This window comes from Enhydra lutris, unplaced genomic scaffold, assembly GCF_002288905.1.
Source record: "Enhydra lutris kenyoni isolate GAN:26980312 unplaced genomic scaffold, ASM228890v2 scaffoldscaffold32, whole genome shotgun sequence".
NCBI classification, from domain to species: Eukaryota; Metazoa; Chordata; class Mammalia; order Carnivora; family Mustelidae; genus Enhydra; species Enhydra lutris.
In genome coordinates this window covers 1,431,930-1,450,194 of record NW_019154116.1, presented here as the reverse complement: position 1 = coordinate 1,450,194, position 18,265 = coordinate 1,431,930, and positions in this window count along the sequence as shown.

The following is an 18,265-nucleotide window of genomic DNA, read 5'->3' as shown; positions in this document are numbered from 1 at the left end:
TGGAGAATTCTTACTGGAGGGGCACATCAGACTATAGACAGTCCTCTTTAAGGAGGAGAAGCCTCTGTCCTCCCCCTGTTGTCGGGGATGGGGGACATTCCCCCAAGGCCAGGTCTGTCTCCAGGGAGCTCTCCTAATTGCCCAGCACACCTGGCACTCTCCCACTTTCTCCAGGCTAAATGCCGTGTTCTGGATCCCCATCTCAGCCTCTTGCCAGAAACACAATGTCAGTAGCTTCAGGAGGAAAGTGAACAAGACATTACTAAGACTGAATAGTTGAAAACAATTTTGAAGTTTGCCTTCACACTTAAAACTTGGGGAGTACTCTGAAATAATTGAATTAATGTGTCTGTAAGTTATTGTTCCCGCTGAAAGAAGCCCAGTCTGAGCCCACGAGGAACTCAGCATTCCCTGCCTGGACTGGTTGCTTTCCCAATCTCTGTCAGTATGTGTGGAGCCTGGACAAGAGGCCGGGATGCTTCCCAAGTAGCTTTTGTTTTCAGAAAGACCCCTCATTACATCCTCAGTGGGGCTCGTGTCCCAGGGACCGCAGCCCTTCCCGGTGACCCCTCCAGGGAGTGGGCCTCCCTGTTCCTCACAGTCTGTGTGTTTGGGGGCAGGGCAGGCCCTTCTGTGTGGGGAGGAGGAGAGCATCTGCTCATCTTCTCTTTGTAAAGCCCAAAGATTCCCATCGTTCTCCCTGACTTTATGTCTGACTTTCAGATCTTCTTGGAGGCTCTGTCTTCTGCAGTTGGCAGGGCCGGCCGTCTTTGCTTCCCGGGCTTTGCTGCCAGTCCCTCCATTCTGCTAGTTCGCGAACCCATCCCACCTCCCAAAACTATCTTGACTTCCCTGGTATGGTGTCATCCCCCTTTTGGTCATTGTGTCTCGTAAGCTCGCGCTTATTTTACTTCCCAACTTTATCAGAGCTCCAATAAGAGTGGATGTAAACACATCTGTGCAAAGAAATCTGATGAGCTGAAAGCACTGATTTACACTGGAAAACAAAACAAAAAAAAATTGCGTGCTTAAATTCACCGAGTCACTTTTTCATTGTGTTCTGATGAAACAAACTTTGTCTAGACATGGAGGCTCTGGATGGACATAGAAAGACAGTCATGTTCCTCTACGGCTGTTTGCTGTCCTGAGTCACTTCTGGTTTCCACGCTGGCCCCCTCCTCCCTGATCTCAGAGGGGCTGCCCACACCGGCAACCGTACACATGCACACACACATGTGCACAGAGCTGCACAACACACGTGTTCATGTATGCGTGTGCACACACAGGTGGGCACACTTGGGCACACACACACACACACATCTCTGATGTCAGCATTTGTCTCGTGATATGTCCAGGGAGTGAGACCAACAGGATGTCCAACTTCCTTCTAACACTCACCACGTGCCGGACCCACTTCAGTCCCCTTCGGTGAAAGTCCGTGTATCTTAATTTCTCACAGGAAGCTCTTCGCTGTCTTTCTCTGATTTTCCTTTGGTCTCTGTCCCTTGCACTCTCCTTTTCTCCACACTTGGTCCCTGGGTCTGCTGGGATCTCTGTTTGGAGGTCACTGGTGTGCCCTGCTCTGCCAGCCCCCGGCTCAGGGACAGCACCTGTGCCGAGCTCCGCACATCCTTCCGTAGTCTCTGGCTCCCCCCGTAGACAGGCTGTGCTCCGTGCACACTGACGGTGCCGCCTCTGCCACATGTCAGGCCACTGACGGGAACCCGGGTGAGTTCATCCTCAGCCACGCCCGCAGCACAGACCCTCCCCACACGCTTCACGTGACTCCGACTGTCTCTGATATTTCATGTTCAGGCTTTAAAATGAAATGTATGTCCTCCCTTTGATACTACGAAGATCTAGAATTATTTAAATTTTTAAGGATTTGATTTATTAAAATGAGTTAATTTTCAAATATACGAAAAATACCATAACCCTTAAATGTATGTTTAATGGACATTTTTACATATATGTCAGATATCACACAAATATCACTTTAATTATGAATTTGTAAGTGACATATGGTACCATGCGGTCACCCAATGCACCTTATAAGTACTGAATTCTATTTTATTTTTATATAAATATATCACACACGCAGTTTTCTCCCTTTAGAATGTGAAGTAATTCACCCACATATTTAAGAGTTCTGTAGCATTGAATTTTCAAATTTCCAATTAACTTCTAATTACTTTAATGGATGCCTCCCACCCTTGTTTCTCCCCTCAAATAATCTGTCTACTTAGGACGACTTTAGAAAAAAGGACGCGGGCCTGTGTGTCCCTCTTGAGGACCATCCCATGGGACCCAAGAGGGGTGACAGCGGCTGTGCAGCCCCCGGACCTGCTCACCCAGGCTCTGGTCTGGGGTGTGGGGCAGTGAGCTTGCCCACATCCGGCACCGACCGACCACCGGGCAGGTGTCCGTTCCCCTGCCCAGAATGCTGAAGACACGGGAAATGGAAAACCGTACTTTGTCAAACTGCCCTGGGACTGTTTTCAGTGTTGTACCGTTTACTTAATCATCACCTGTTTACTGGCCCACATTTTAACGAGTCGTCGGTGCAGATGAGATGTGTCATGGGGCAACAGAGTCTTCCAAGTTTCTAATGTGGGTAAATCTGTTACTGTAGCAGACTCCGTGAAGACCAACACTGATGGCTTTTTAAGGAGAACACTATGAGATATCGTTATGGGATTTTTTAAAAGTAGTTTTCCTTGCTCCTAAATATTTTTAATAGGTTTTATTTATTTATAAGAGAGAAAGCATGAGCAGGGGAGCGGCGGAGGGGAGGAGGAGTGGGCGCGTGCTCGCCCCCTTTCCTGGGCTTATCCGTCTGTCGCTCCAGAGAGGCGCCACTGAAGCGAATAGAAAGAAACTTTCTGACTGAATGCGGAGCAGTGAGGATGAGATGGGCAGCCCGGGGCGGGCACAAGGAAGTCCAGAGACAGGACACACAGTCCTGTGGCCGGCCCTGTCCTCACACCCCGTCGCGCACCTCCATCCGCGCGCCTGGACCCAAGCTCGTGGCAGCCCGCAGCGGGGGCTGGGACAGGAGTGAGCCGAAGCTCTTCTCTGCATCTTCGGCCCCCGAGGACGAATCCGAGCCCTGAACATCCGGAGTGAGGAAGGTCGTCTGTGTGGTGGACGAGGAGCCGGCGAGAGGGAGCAGCGTGACTCTGCGGCTCGATGCCCGTCTCCCGTTGTGGGGGTTTCTGAAGGCGTCTGGCTCCGTCGCCGAAGTCACCAATATACAAACATTGGCACAGGCAGCCTTTGGCAGAGTTTGCAATGGTCTCGGTTTTTCAGATGAGGCAGTTAGCCGCATTTTCTCATTCCCCCGACGCTCAGCTCCTGCTAGCAACGTTTGGGCTGCCCTAACCCCAGGAAACCCTACTGCGGCAGCTCGGCAAAACCGTAGTGCACGACACCACTGCTACGTCACCTCCCTCCTGCCTCTGTCCTCCTTGGACAAGTCCGCTTTGGCACCTACACGACACCATCGTCACCTACACTACGCAATCCTGTGTCACGTCCCTGGGTAGACCTGGCCCTTCCAGCAGACACACAGCCATGGTCACAGCAGCCATGGGCACACTCGGTGCCCGTAGTGCCCTGACTGTCATGGCCACCCGGGGCCTGTGGTCCAGCCTGACATGGGCAGTGCAGGGGCTGGTGTCTTCTCCGTCTTACTCGGTGCCCTGCGTTCTGCACCCCCTTGGTCTCTGGGTGTCTTTAGAGAGTGAAACGTGGCTAACACAGCCACTGACGCGGTTGACTGTTTAATTCCCCTCTGGAACATCTTTTCCTTCAACAGATGTTTTCAAAATAATTAAGTGATGGAGAGCATGCATTATTGAAAATGCTGGATGCCTCCTTAATGCTCTCCACATTTGTATATCTGTCAGCACAGAATTGAGTGCTCAGAAATGTTGTGCTATTTATTTTGCAAATTACCAAACATTCACTCTAGCCAAGGAGGAGAGAAATGGAGAAAGCTGGCCGGCAAGCTCCCTGCTCCCTGCAAATGGTCCACCCTCACGCTGGCAGGAATCACGGGCTCCTGCATGACGAGTGAGCGGAGAGCCCTCCAAAAAAGTATCCAGCTGATCACTCATCCACAAAACAAGTCCAGAATCGGGGCCGTTTCTTCACTTAATCTTAAAATTTCAGAAATCTCACATTCTATGTTGATAACCTTCATCCAGCATTAAATAATTATTGGAATGGGAAATTGCCCTTTATATGAATATATAGTTTAAACGTCCGGATTCATTCTGCCCTGAGGATGCTCCAGTCTGGTTCACCTACACACTTACTCCAGCATTCAGCTGGCTCAGGAGCGAAGGCTGCATTCCCGAGCCGGGTGGTCTTGCTTCTGAGCGATGCCTCCGTGTTGTGCAGGGCTATGCCTACATCTTCAAAACGGTGGACATGGAAATGATTCTAAGAAAAGTATGGGTCTCAGCTGTGGAAATACATTCGTAGTTTTCATGGGGCTATAGACCGTCACCTCCCTTTAAGAGTACGTTCTGGGTGCGATCGGAACTCATTCTTGGAAATTTAAGAGTACGTTCTGGGTGCGATCGGAACTCATTCTTGGAAAACATTTGAATTTGGCGACTCTGCTTCAGGCCGATGGCCTGGACTCTTCACTTAAGGTCTCAGACCAGTCTGTGAGAGCTTGCTGGGTCCTGCCGTGAGTGTTACTGAGGAAAAGGTGTTTCCATCAAGGTAAGCAGAGTCTCAGGTCCGTGAGCGCTGTTCAGATTCAGGAATGTTTTTCTAAAAGAAAATGCACTGTTGCAGAATGCATTGGTCTTGAAGGTAAAAAACGCATTTGTTCATCTTTTTTCCAAAGAATGGAGCACTGACTTGGTTCCACGTGCTGTGGGTAAACGTCAATGTGGTAAAGGAGCCTCCAGCTTTCACAGAGTCTACGCAGATGAGGATAAGTAGTGAACAAAGATGCACAAAGTATGATTTCAGGTCCCGATGAAGCCCCGAGCGGTCTCTTCTCAACTTTGCAAATGCAGATATGTCATTTCCTAATAGTCCTAATTGGATCCCTCCATGCCTTGTTGATGGTCCACCCCGGCATCTAGAGTTCGTGGAATGTTTGGGAAGGTCATAATCTGAGCCCTGCTCGGGGCTGCTGGCTTAGTGAGGTACAACGTTCTGCACACGAGACGGGGTGAGGGGGTGTGGAGGTGCCTTTCCTGGTCACCTTCTCTGCTCACAACGCTGCTGCAGTGTGGAAGGACCAGCCCTAGGGTCAAGGGAGCTGTCCAGCTCCTGGCCACGTTGTGTATATGGAATATAAGAAGGAAGGAGGAAGACAAGAAGTGGTGGAAAGAGGAGGAGGAAATTTTAAAATACAAAAAAAGAAGAGTAGTACGCATTTCAGTATTAAATGGCATTTTCGGTACTACAGGAATTTTTGACAAATGATGGAAAATCACGGTCTAGCACTATGTGCCTTTAAGAAGGATAATTTGGGATATTAAAAATAAGGAACGTTTTTATACTGGGCCAGAGCGTCATGTCACAAAAGCGGCGTGGTCAATCAGTACCGTTCAAGTAGGAGCAAAGACTGATTTCTAAGATGCTCCTATCCCCAAGAATCGTAAAAGGAATTCTTTTGGAGATAAATGAATGACTGCAAGTCTGCTTCTGGGAGGACAGAATGCATGCACTTTTCCTGTCCCCAAACTCTCTGGGTTGTATGTGTGAAGCAAGTACACAGAGACCCTGAAAGGTGGAAATAGGAGAGACTGGCTAGGGACCTGGGGACACAAGGCATGACATGGTGGTGAGTTAGCTGGCTTTCCTTCTGCCTCGTGTATCCAGCCTTGGAGCTGAAGAAGCCAGCAACCCGGGACTGCCAACAGGGGCGGGGAAAGTCCAACAAAGGCGGCTCTCTCTAGTCAGGTGCCTAGGAGAGGAGCAGCCCAGCAGGACAGTGGTCTTGAGACAGTAGCAGCCAGAGGCCATATGGAAGTTGTGGTACCTACCTAAGCTGCACCAGTGAGGGCCAAGCGGCACGGCTGGACTTGCACCTGGGAGACTGTAATGAGCGTCCCCAGGCCCCCGCCAGCGCTGCTGCAGAAAGCCAAGTCGAGGGACTGGAAGATTGTCACGGCCATCAGAGGTAACCAGGGCATGTGGCTCCTCTGTCTGCTGGGCTGGTATCAGAGGGGGCCCAGAGGAGGGTCAGGACTTCCACTGCCCAGTAGCAATGAGGCCACCCACCATGGTGGCAGTGGGGGCCACATGGGAGCCAGAATGCCCCCCAGCTGCCTTGAGGACCCCCCACACCTTAGATCTCAGTGAGGAAACAGGACTTCCTAAGTCTTCACCATCCTCTGCTGCACTGTGCCGGAAAATCTACGCCTGAAAATACAGTGCACAGTCTCAACACAGTAGGAAATACGGAGGTTTCAGTTCCGCCCACCAGGAGGATCGCAAACCGGGTGGGAAAGGGGCGATCAGGAGATGCCAGAGCTCGGAGACACGGGCATCCGCACCACTTGACACTAGAGTAGCCTTGACCGAAGGGCTTCAGTGAACAGCATGAACACGGGCCAAGCAGAAGAAGAGAATGGGACGTCTCAGAAAGTAGAAAGTATGAAGAAGAGCCAAACAGAAATCTTAGAACAAAATATACGGTGATTTCCATGAAAAATAAATCAGTGGCTGTATTGGACACCAACTTGAGGGGAACACATTTAGTAAGCTTGAAGCAGAATACTAGAAATTGCCCAAATTGAATAATGGAGAGAAAATAGAATGACAGTTACCAGAGCGCAGGGACCTGTGGGTGCTTCTTGCCACTGCAGGGCTCAGAAAGACAGCGACCAGAAGCCTCCCCGAGAAGTAACCGCTGAGCACTTCCCAAATGCAGCAAAGGCATGAACCTGAAATTGCAAGGCTGAGCCACGCTGCCCCAGAATAAAACATCGACCAGAATAGAATCCCCCAAAGTTAGCCAAAACACACCATTCTCAAACTTCTGAGAACTAAAGGCAGTGGGCAGTTTTGAACGAGATGAGGTGTTCCCTATTAAGAAAAAGTGATCCAGAGGACAGCAGACTTCTGGATGAGAGTGTGGACGCCTGTGCAGGCCTCCTTCCGTCACTGAAAGGAAGGCGCTCTCGGCCCCGAATCCCAACCAAGCAACAACGTCCTTGAGGAGGGAAGGATGTATCAGGATAGTCTTGGATAAAGGAAAAACAAGAAAGTTTTCTGCCAGCTGATATCCCCTGGAAGAATGGCTAAAGATATTTGTTTAAACAGAAAGAAAACAAGAAAAGAAAAAAAAATCTTAGAATATTAGAAATAAAGAAGACCAGAAAGAGTAAAATTTTGGCAAACACATTTTTCTTCTCCTCTGAAGTTTTCCCAGTTATATTTGATGATTGAAACAAAACTTTTAACACTGTTTATTTTATTCTAGATCTACGTAGAGGAGATACTTAAACAATTGTATTTCAGACAAGGTGGGGGGAGGTAAAAGGGCATCAAGAGAGGAAACTTTCCATGCTTCCCCTGAACTGATATCGCACCACAAATGGATTCTCATAAACTATGTGTGTCATGTAACCCCGAGAGCACCCACAAAGAACCCCAAATAAAGAGATACTAAAGAATTCTGTAAATATAGCAAAGTGAATTCTAAAACTACTGGCTCAGTGACCTATAGGAAAGCAGAAAAAGAGAGAAATGAGAAGTATAGAGAACAACAATACAGAATGAATCCCTCACACAACAAATACTTCAAACATAGATGATTAAATACATGAGTTGAAGGCAGAGATTGGCAGAGTGGGCAAAACAAAAGGAAACCTTTGCCTCGACTTTATGCAGAGCATAAGGAACTCAGTTCACACATAACAGTGAAGGCAAATTGAAAATAAAGCGCTGGGTTAACGCGATACCCATCAGAGCCCTAGCAAAGTTTTTGTAGATACAGGTATCTACCTCATTGATCTCTGCTCTAATCTTGATGATTTCCCTTCTTATGTGTGGAGTTGGTTTGATTTGTTGTTGATTGTCCAGTTCTTTAAGGTGTAGAGACAGCTGGTGTGTTCTGGATTTTTCAAATTTTTTGAGGGAGGCTTGGATGGCTATGTATTTCCCCCTTAGGACCGCCTTTGCTGTATCCCGTGGGTTTTGGACCGAAGTGTCTTCATTCTCATTGGTTTCCATGAATCGTTTCAGTTCTTCTTTGATCTCCTGGTTGATCCAAGCATTCTTAAGCAAGGTGGTCTTTAGCTTCCAGGTGTTTCCAGGTGTTTGAGTTCCTTCCAAACTTTTCCTTGTGATTGGCCTCCTGTTTCAAAGCATTGGGATCTGAGAATGTGCAGGGAATAATCTCAGTCTTTTGGTATTGGTTGAGTCCTGATTTGTGACCCAGTATGTGGTCTATTCTGGAGAAGGTTCCATGTGCACTTGAGAAGAATGAGTATTCTGCTGTTTTAGGGTGGAATGTTCTGTATATATCTATGAGGTCCATCTGGTCCAATGTGTCATTCAATGCTCTTGTTTCTTTATTGATTTTCTGCTTCGATGATCTGTCTATTTCTGAGAGAGGCGTGTTAAGATCTCCTACTATTAATGTATTCATATCAATATGACTCTTTATCTTGATTAACAGTTTTCTTATGTAATTGGCTGCTCCCATATTGGGGGCATAGATATTTGCAATTGTTAGATCATCTTGGTGGATAGTCCCTTTAAGAATGATGTAGTGTCCTTCTATATCTCTGACTACAGTCTTTAGTTTAAAATCTAATTTGTCTGATGAGAATCGCTACCCCGGCCTTCTTTTGAGGCCCAATGGCATCAAAGATGCTTCTCCATCCCTTCACTTTCAGTCGGGGTGTATCTTAGGTTCAAAATGGGTCTCTTGTAGACAACAGATGGATGGGTCCTGTCGCTTTATCCAATCTGCAACCCTGTGCCATTTTATGGGCGCATTTAGGCCATTCACATTGAGAGTGATTATTGATAGATACATTTTTATTGACATCGTGTTACCTTTGAAGTCTTTCTTTCTGGAGATTGTCTCCATATTTCTGTTCAATGATATTCTTAGGATTTTTCCTCTTTTATAGAACCCCCCGTTAATATTTCCTGCAGTGTCGGCTTGGTGGTCACATAGTCTTTGAAGCCTTGCCGGTCTTGGAAACTCTTCATCTCTCCACCCATTCGAATGTCAGTCTTGCTGGGTAAAGCATTCTTGGATGCATGTTCTTCTCGTTTAGTGCCCTGAGTAGATCTTGCCGGCCCTGTCTGGCTTGCCCGGTCTCTGTGGACAGGTCTTACTAAAAAATTATATGGAAATAAAAAGGAGCTAGAAGAGGGTATTTTTGTTTGTTTGTTTGTTTTTCATGAAAAAAAAAATTTGGAGGAAGCAGTCTGATTCCCAGACTTCTTAAATAACTCTCTTGATCCAGACTGGGTAGTGTCACTGGATGGACAGTGACATAGATTAATGGAACAAAACATAAAACCCAGAAATAGACCCACACTGATATGTACAATTTATTGACAAAAGCCCAGAAGTAATCCAATGTAAAAGGGAAAGACTTTCAACAGATCATGTTAGGTGTAACTGGACATTCATATGCAGAAAAATGAACCCTGACCTAAACTTCACACTTGATACAAAAATTAACCCAAAATATACCAGACTTGAATACAAAATATAAAGTTTTGTAACTTTAGAGGAAAAAACAGTAGAAAATCTTTGGGGTCTCTGGCTAGGTAAATAGATCCCAAAATATGACTTGTAAAAGTTAAAATTTGTAAATAACACATTATCAAAATTAAAAAGATTAACTCCGTGAAAAAAAAACCTTAACTGTATGAAAGTTTGGAAGAATATATGTCCAAACCAGACAGCCACGGAAAGTAAGTATCTGAATTAATTAAGGAGCTCTCACCACTCAATGTTTAAAAAAAATAACAATCCAAGTAGAAAATGGGAAAAAAACATGAACAAGCATTTTGCCAAGGAAGATATACAGATGGCAAATAAGCGCCTAAAATTATACTCGCTATCATTAGCAATCAGACAGGTGCAAACTGAAACCACAATGAGACCCATTGCACATCTATCCGAAATGCTCGGAATAAGAATATAATGACAGCACCAAATGCTGGCAAGGTTGTGGAAAAGCTAGATCACTCACACATTGCTGGTAAGAATGTACACGTACAGTCATTCGGGAAGACGGTCTTACTGTTTCTTAAAGGACAAAGCATGCAAATACCAGTTGACTGAGTGAGTGCACTCCCGGATAATGATCTCAGAGAAATGAAAACTGATGTTCCTAATTCTGTCCCATAATACCCAGAAACTAAAAGCCAACCGATATCCGTCAGTAGGTGAGCGGCTGAACGAGCTGGCGGCTCCACACCGTGGCATACCGGTCAGCAGTGAAAAGGGATGTGAGGTTGACACACAGCAGTCTGGATCCGTCTTGATAGAACTAAGCCAACAGCAACACATTCTCAAGATCACACACTACACAGGGCCAGGTACAACACATTCTTGAAGAGTTCACTGAAAAAACGGAGGCTAAGTTACTGGTCGCCAGGGACTAAGAAGAGGTCATGAGTGGGAAGGGAGCAGAGTGGGTCCTCCTGGTGGAAAGACTCCAGCTTTTGACTGTGTCCATGTCAGGCTCCTGATTGTGACATTGTACTATGGTTTTGTCAAATATTACCGTGGGGGGAACTGGCGTATAGGACAGTTCTCTTTACTATTTCTTTTTTTTTTTCTTAAGATTGTATTTATTTATTTGACAGACAACAAGAGAGAGGGAGCACACATGAGTAGTGGGGAAGGGAGAAGCAGACTCCCTGCTCAGGAGGGGCCTGATGCGGGACTCGATCCCAGGATTCTGAGATCGTGACCTGAGCTAAAGGCAGATCCCTAACCCTTTGAGTCACCCAGGTGCTCCCTCTTTACTATTTCTTAAAAATGGTTGTGAATTTCTGGTGATCTCAAAATTTTAAAAAGTAACTTTAGAAAGAGCTATATGAATGTTTGAGCAATTTTCTGATTTCGAAAGAATGTAGAATTAAATAATTACTCACATTTTATATATAGTATCTAAATATACATATATATTTGTAGAAACATATTTACATGTCTATACATATGTATATACATGGTGTATATACAGATGTGTGTATCCATACATTTTTGTGTATATATCTAAGAGATGCCCATAGCACCTGCATATGGAAGGTATTTTGTGTTTATTTTAACTGGAATATAAAATAAATATAAGCTGCTTATATCAAAACTGCTGCAAGCACCAGAAAACTAGGCAGCCTCCACATTTGCCTCAATCAATTTTTATATTTAGGTCTTCTTGAAAAATTGTTGCATTCACCTGGAAAGAGCCCAAAGGAAAGTAACACAATTGCAAACAAATGAGGGCCTCCCCGGTGACCGACTGAGACCTGCACCATCGTTACCGGCAGGAGGACTCAAGGCGTGCAGAAGGCAGTGAGCAGGACCCCTGCTCCTTCTTTGCTTCTGTTTGGGTCGGAGGGAGGCAGAGGCGGACAGTATGCAGGGAGGGAGAGAGGACGTCCTCTCCCATGTGGCTTCCATGGTCTTCAGCAGCTGTTTCTGCGTATCCGGCGGCCATCACCAACAGCCTCAGGAGTGTTGTTCTCGTGTTGGGGTGCAGGGATCATCCTGCATTTCCTCCATGTCATGTCCCCAGATACTCCCAGCAGCAGAGCTCTGGCTCCTGTAAGCCAAGCCCTTGCTTGGGGTAGGGACCCCAGCACCCTGTAAACAGTAGGGCAGTCTCCCCAGGACATAGCCCTACAAGTGGAGTGGAAAAGTCCTGCCTGCTTGTTTTTGATCATATCTGGAAACACACTCTAAGTGCCCCGAGTTGTGGGCACATTGCCTTTCCGGATGCCCTTTACTCACAGGAAAGGTGAAGGAGCACTGGTGGGGGACCCACAGATGTGCTCTCTGGAACTTTCCCAACGGCATCTGGCCGCCAGGGCTTGGAACTGCCCTGTCTCCCCCACCTTGGCTGGAGTGGGGTGCTCGAGTGCAAGGGTCACGCTAAATGTGTGTTCACATCTTTGAAGTCATGCTTGTGTCTTCCCCCAGCACAGTGCTGGGGACTCAGCAGCTCTGCTCCCGCATGTCCTCTGTGAGTGGTCCCGCCACACATGGTGAGGCCACGGACGCACACGCGTGCATACACAGGGCTGGAGGGGAGCGCCCCGTCCTCCCCAGATGCACAGAGACAGTGAGTGGAGGCAGCCCCTGTGGGCCGGCTGTAGAGTTGGCGACATGGCCAGGCAGAGGGTTCGACCCGAAGAGCCGGTGAGGTTCTGCACACACGGCTGCTCTGGTTGGCGGGGGTCTCCTGGCGGCGCCGGGCAAGTCTGTGGTGACAGCTCATGGACACTTCAGCTGTGTGTTTCTGTAGGTCCCTCATGAGACATCGTGAGCACAAGGAGGAAGTGTTGCTGAAAACTGTCAGTGGAGAGATGAGCCCTTTGAGAGGACCGAGTGCAGGGACTTGGCCGACCTGGCACTCTGTGGCTGCAGGATGACCCTGTCTTTTCTCCCTTCCCTGTTCTCACCCACAGCTTCCAGTGAGACGTGGCCCACCCTCTGCAAAGCTGAATCAAACCTCATGGCATCGGCTCTATGCTCAACACAGGCACCCTTCCATCCTTAGACACAACAGTCAGCATCGCGGTGGTGCCCAGGGACACCACGGCTCCGGCTGGCACACACCTCGGAGGGGAGGAGTTGTTGAAAAGCTAGAGTAGTACTTCACGGTAATTTCAAAATGTCACGGTAATTACAGCCATTGCAAAAATGGCCGTGAGGGTACAAAGGTCCCTCAGTTTGAAAGGTTCTAAACGGCGAAACGGCAAACCAGGAGCCGGGCACTGGAGGGTCGGGTCTGGTGTCCTGTCACTCAAACCAAATGTATTTTCACATGTTCCAACACACTGGAAAAGCTTCCCGTGGTGGGCGTTAGTGATTCTCACGTTTAGTTCATTGGAAAGAAATGCCCTGAACTCACCAACACCCCCGCCAGTTACAGACTGGAGTCCTGGGGCGGGCCCGGGAACCTCATTCCAGACAGGCCCTGGGGATTTGGTGTGGGCGGCCACGTGGACAGGAGGACGACCGTCTGCTGGGGACAGGTCCCGAGAGGCTTCCTAGAAAACTTCTTTCTGAGAATGTCCTTGACTTGTATTTTATCTCCAGAGTAAGAGCATCTTCCAAGTCCCAGAAATAACAAGTACCGAGGCCTGTCGTCCGGGACCACATGCCCGTGCCCCCCAAAGTCGTACGTGGGGACCCCCCAAGTGTGGCTGCACTTGGTGACAGTGACCTTAGTCTTCTAAGGTACATGAGGCCGCGGGATGGGACTGTGGCCCCAGAGGCTGAGTGTCCTTTGAAGAAGCGATGCCAGGCTCTCCTCCCTCCCAGGGCACCTGCTGAGGAGCAGCCCACAAGGACACAGCAAGCGTGCAGCCGTCCGGGGTCAGAGGACCCGTCCCCAGGACCTGGGTCTGCGGGAACCTCTGGCCCAGACTTCCATCCTTCGGGGCGTGAGGAGGTAAACATCGTCGGGCCGCCCTGTCTGTGGTTTTCTGTGACTGTGGCTGAGCCGGCCACACACCCATGTGCTCCCCACGGCCTGCGCAGCGTCTCCGCGCTCCCGGAGGCCGGCTCTGTGTCTTCTGCTGGGCCAGCCGTCGCAGGTGCGTGAACGGATGCCTGAGCAGAGCTCGGCAGGGCCCCAGCACGACTCCTCCTGCAGGCCAGGCTTCCTGAGGGTGAGCCCCGCGCGCCCATCGGCCGCTGCTTCCCCTCCGTGCACATGGAGGAGAGATGCCTTCTGAGAACCTGCGAGCCTGTGCCTTCAAGGTCAGGGGACTCGAGTCTGCTAAGGACCCAGTAAGACGACGGAAGGCAGGTGCGTGAGGAAGCACAGAAAACAGTCTAGGAAGCCCTACAAGAAACGAGAACGAGAGGGTTGTCGCGGCTGAGCTGGTGGCTGCTGGCGGTCCAGCGCACAGATGGGAGAGGCCCCAGCCCACAGCAGACCCGTGGGGCCTCCCTCAGCTCCAGAGGGAATGTTCCGGGCCTCTGAGCCTCCAGAGCTCCTAGGCCGGGCCGCCTGGCTGTACGGAGGGGCAGCTGGAGGCTGGGACCGTCGGCGCCCGGCGCTGGACGGCGATGCAGGAGGATGGGTTCTGCCGCCCGCGGACGGAGGTCACCCTTGGCAGCCTTGGAAGCACTTGCAGGAGCGTGGACGATGCTTGGTGGAAACGGGTCACGCTAGGAGGCTAACATTCCTGTTTATTGACGGAGGAAATGCAGCGCGTGCGTGTGAAGAACACGCGGGACAAACCAAACCAACGGAACAGAATCAACACCGGTCAGGCCGGAGCCGGAGAACCAGTGGGGGTGGGGCCGCAGTTCTTTTAAAAATTCGTATTTTGGGGGCACCTGGGTGGCTCAGTGGGTTAAGCCTCTGCCTTCGGCTCAGGTCGTGATGCCGGGGTCCTGGGATCGAGCCCCACATCGGGCTCTCTGCTGAGCAGGAAGCCTGCTTCCCCCTCTCTCTGCTGCCTCTCTGCCTACTTGTGATCTCTGTCAATAAATAAATAAAATCTTTAAAAAAATTCATATTTTGATTTAAAGCTTTTGGTTTTTTATTTTTTTTTAAGATTTTATTTATTTATTTGACAGAGACCACAAGTAGGCAGAGAGACAGGCAGAGAGAGGGGGAAGCAGGCTCCCCGCTGAGCAGAGAGCCCGATGCGGGGCTCGATCCCAGGACCCTGAGATCACGACCTGAGCCGAAGGCAGAGGCTTTAACCCACTGAGCCACCCAGGCGCCCCTGGTTTTTTTTTTTTTTTTTTAAGATTTTTTTTAAACTGAATCTTACAATCTTTTTTATTCATTTTCTTATCTTTGGTTAGGTTCAGCTGGTCAGCGTATGGTGCGCCCCCAGCTCCCGGTGCCGAGCTCCACAATTCGTTGCTTGTGTGTGACACCCAGAACTCCTCACCCCACGTGCCCTCCCCAGCGCCCACCACCGGTCACCCCAGCCCCCACTCCCTCCCCTCGGAACCCTCAGTTTGGCTCCCAGAGTCCAGATTTTGTTTTCAAGTAAACTCTGTCTCCACCATGGGGCTCGAACTCACAACCCTGACAACAGGCGCCGCACGCTCTACTGACGGAGCCAGCTGGGCGCCCCAAAGCCTTTGGTTTGAACGAGGCTGTGTCAGCAGGAGCAAGCCCGTCCTGTAACCGCGACCGCCGCCCTTCACCTGTCTCCTCAGAGTGGCGGGCCACAAGCCAGTCCCCGCCTCCAGCCTGCGGCCCCCGAGGGACGGGATCCGCGTCCGCACCGTCTTCGAGGTGCTAAGGGTTCATCCCATCGACGTGGGCTTTGCTCCTGGTACACAGTCCTCTCCAGAGGTGGCTTGAGTGCAGCTGGGGTTGGTTTCCGGTACTTTCTGGAGCTCCGGGTGAGGCCACAATGGTGACACTGCGACGGCGCTCCTTCCTCTACGGCTCGCGGGACAGTGTGGCCAGACCCCATGCCGACCCCCTCCCTGTAACCGGCCTCTCGATTAGAAGTCGCCTACGGTCCTGTCAGTGAGCAGGTAACACGGGAAGAGAAGCGCACAGACGGCGCTTCCCCAGCCTGGCAGGGCCTCCTCAGAGCCGGGGGAACACGGAGAGCAGAACCGGACGACAGGAGCCGCTCGTGCAGCCCGCGTTCCTCATTCCATGCCAGGGGCGCGCACACCTCCAGCCCCGGGCTTGCATTCCGAACACGCACGGACAGCGGGGCCTCCGTCCCACGGGCAGCAGGGCTCCGCGTGGGGCCCACGGTGGGCTGCCGGTTCCTTGGGCTTTCACCAAGAGGAGAGTGGGTTGACCTCGAGCCAGAAGCCAACAGCCAGGGAGCCACGGAAGGACGACTGGTGCGTCTCAGTGAAAAGGAGAACTGTGAATCCCAAGCTGAGTCCTCGCCTGGGCCAAGCCCCGAGGACAAGCAGGTGCCACACCAGAGGTTCGGAGTAAGCGAGGTCCTTGCTTCGTGCTTCGTCCCTCCGGCCACCTCAGTGCAAACGCTAGGGACCGTTTAAAACACTCGCCGCTCTGGGATTCTATTGGATGCCTGCTCCAAAAGAGACAGAAAAGTGACGTGCCTTTTGGGTTTCTCTCTCCAACAGTGTGAGGGTCTCTCTTGAAGCTGCCTCACAGAGCCGTCTCCTCGCACGCTGCGCGGTTGGCAGAGAAGGGTCTGTGTCTGCAGCATCTGTCTTGGGACACCGTCCCCTCCATCAGGCTCCTTCCGGAATGAGGACGTTCTGTCGTCCCACAGCATGTGTGAACTTCTGAGTTTTGTATCTCATTGTCTTGTCCATGACGACCCCTTTTCTCAAAAGCTGAACATGTAGAAACGCGCCGAGATGCTCTCTGAACCCCAGAGAGTTCTTACAAAGCACTCCGATGACTTGTGTGTAAGTGAGTCCCTAGCACATGGCCCGCACCGCCCTGAAGACGCACACGACTTCGGAAATACAGGGGACGGGGCCTGGCAAAGTGCTCTCCAAGAGCTTCTCCCAACCCGGTGTCGGCGTCCTCTGCCCAAACCTACCTGCCTTGGTGCTCCCACAGCTTTTCCCAGAAGTAACTGGTGATGTGCTAGAGCCGGCGTTAGCAATCAGCCAGGGCACGCGTGCGTGCACACGCTTATCGCACACAAATGTGCACGCCAACATCCACAAATGGGCTTCTGTTAAGCCGCAGCTGACATAGACGCTGAGACGGGGCGGCGAACCGCTGGCAGCCGATCACAACTACAACCGCGGGCCTCAGAACTTGAAAACGGGCAAACTGGCTCGCGCTGTTCGTGCCTTCTTCTGGGCAAGCCTGTTGTAAATGCCGTGACTCCCCCAGGTGCCCCTCAGCCCTGTCCAGGTCCTTTTACCAAGCACCACGGCTGGCCTCGGGCCGCCATCCTGGCCGGACCCCAGGATCCGCCAGCCCTGGGTCCTCCCAAGGCGCCCTCCTGACTGCTCCACGTGGTTCTGTCAATGAGCCCCAGGACTATGACCCGGTGGGGAATTTTCATGAACAGGAACACCGTGACCGTGTTGGCTTCGGGTCACATGGAGGTTGCTTTCTAGTGTTAAGGGCCCCGTTCATAATAGAGCTCCTGGATGGACCCCGTCACCGAGGCGGCCGTCCCTTGTTTCTTTGGGCTAAAAGCCCTGAAATTGGAGGAGCCCTGGCTGTTCCCACGAAGGGCACAACCAGCATGGAGTGGGGGAGGGAGAGCCATGGGGGCCCCGGGGCTGCTGCAGGGGTGAGGTGTGGGAGGGGTCGGGGGGCCTGCAGGGGCTCACAGCGCTCCTGGGGGCCCGACTGCACACCGGGTGCGCTGCTTGGGCTCCAAACTGGCCGTGGAGGAGGTTTCACCGAGAATGAAGACCCAGAATGACAGCACCTTGCGACGGGCTACTGCTCCCATCAACCAGGATAAACCCACGGGGAGACCCCAAGTGAGGGAGCAGCGAGCATTCCATGGTCGTCTAAATTGCAAAGTCAAGTGACTTTAAACTAATCATTTAAATCTGACTCCTCAGTGGCTGACGTGGGGTTTGCCGTGTAGTTTGGGTTTAATAAATGTTTGTGGGACAATAACCCAGAAGGGCCACTGAATGTTTAAGGACAAGCGGACGCAGGAGCTGGGCTGACGTGGTCTGCAGAACGAATGTGCGGCCAAAGAGAACGACTGCAAACATAAACCCGTTTCCAACAAAGTCCGTCCCGGGGTCCGAGACTGGCCCCCAGCCTCCAGCCCCACGCCGGCTGACCACGCCGGCCATGGGAGAGGCTCCCGCTCGGCGCTCACCAAAAACATTCACACGCGTAGACATGTATTCCTGATGCTCCAAAATTAAGCTGGCAATGTCGGCCTCGGAGCTTTGGGCCACGCGCTCCCCGCGAGTTCGGCGTGTGGCCACACGTGGTCCGAGGTGTCTGCATCATTGTTAATTGAATTAATGCCCTGAACCTTCAATACCTTTGCGCTGCGTGGCTCTGGAGGCCAAGGGAGAACCAGAGTGGCCAGAAGGTTCATGCGGAACTAAAAGCAGCAGAAAGCCGGGACCTGCTGAGAACCGCCGCCGTCTCGATGGATTCTGTGGGCCAGCTCTGTGACT